The sequence below is a fragment of the Pygoscelis adeliae genome, unplaced genomic scaffold (genome assembly GCF_000699105.1).
Source record: "Pygoscelis adeliae isolate BGI_AS28 unplaced genomic scaffold, ASM69910v1 Scaffold72, whole genome shotgun sequence".
Classification (NCBI taxonomy): Eukaryota; Metazoa; Chordata; class Aves; order Sphenisciformes; family Spheniscidae; genus Pygoscelis; species Pygoscelis adeliae.
Genome location: NW_008824286.1, coordinates 23,896 through 25,155, shown reverse-complemented (window position 1 = coordinate 25,155; position 1,260 = coordinate 23,896).

The window sequence follows — 1,260 nt, the reverse complement described above, 5'->3', positions numbered from 1 at the left end:
CAGCAGTAGTGCTGGCTTAAAGGGCTTGGGGAACAGTAATATTCTACTCCCCTCTTTCCCAGCATATTTACTGGGATGTCAGCTTCTCAAGAGAGCAGTAGCAGCTGCTTTAATGGCCCTGAAACTCCACAGTAGTCCTTAGAAATCTTTCATATGTTCTTAAATGTCGGGCCTCAGGGGGCCAATGGAATCACCTGCTTGGACTTCCTTTCCACAGGCGTCCCAGGGCCCTGTGCCTGCAGTCGGCCTTTTCCGAGATGTTCTGACTCACTGCAGCTATCTGCTGAAATAGGTTTAACTATCTGACAATGTGTTTAGTGAACGAGTTGTTCTGATGCGGGGCTGGATATTGAGCAATGCAGAGAACTGTAGATCTCTATCAGGGATATGCTATGTTTAATTTCATTCTTGTGCCTGCGGCTAATTCTAGGGAGGAAGGTTAAAGCTAGCTCTGCCTCTTTCTATTTGCTTAGCTGTCCTCTGTGTATTAGACTCAAAGCAATATTAAATACCATTCTTAACAGCAAATTTTTTGTGAGAAAGTGATGGAGGAGAATGATTACATTTTTCTGAAGCCTCCTTTTTGCCATTAATGAGTTAGAGTCATTAAAAGTGATGAAGCTCAAGAACCCCTACAGTGTATAGTCATACAGAGGAAAGACTTCTGTCAGTAGCAGCAGAGTCTCACAGTGGTGTGCAGTATTCTGCCCACCATAGCGGACACTTTCTAACTCGGAGCTGTGTCTGATAAATACGCTGAGTATGCCAGTTCCTGACACCTGGGTTTGTGTTAGTCTTACCTAATGATGCACAGGAGGATTAAGACACATTTCAGTTGGAGAAAATTACTGTCTTACCTAAGATTCCTCTGCCTATCACTGTAATGTCATTCTCCATGTAGCACTAAGCCCTTTTCATGTCAGTCTAGCAGAACACAGCTGCCTCGTATGCACAGAGCAGCACATCAGACTGCCTCCAAAGGGGACATGGAGACAGAGTTGGAGGTGGATCTGAATTTCAATTTCAACTCTAAGGGGATTTCCTCAGTCAGAGCACTGGCAATTTACTCCCCTTTATGTAGACAATCCTTGCTGTCCTCAAGTTCCTACTGTTCAGCTCTGCCCAGTGGGCAGCTCCACGACTGCGTGAGTCTTACCTCAGTCATAATGAATCTTCCATGTGGAACTGCTCCTGGGAGAACACTTTAACCAGCAACAACAAGAAGTCCCAGACACAGGTCATTAAAGTTCCTGTCTAACT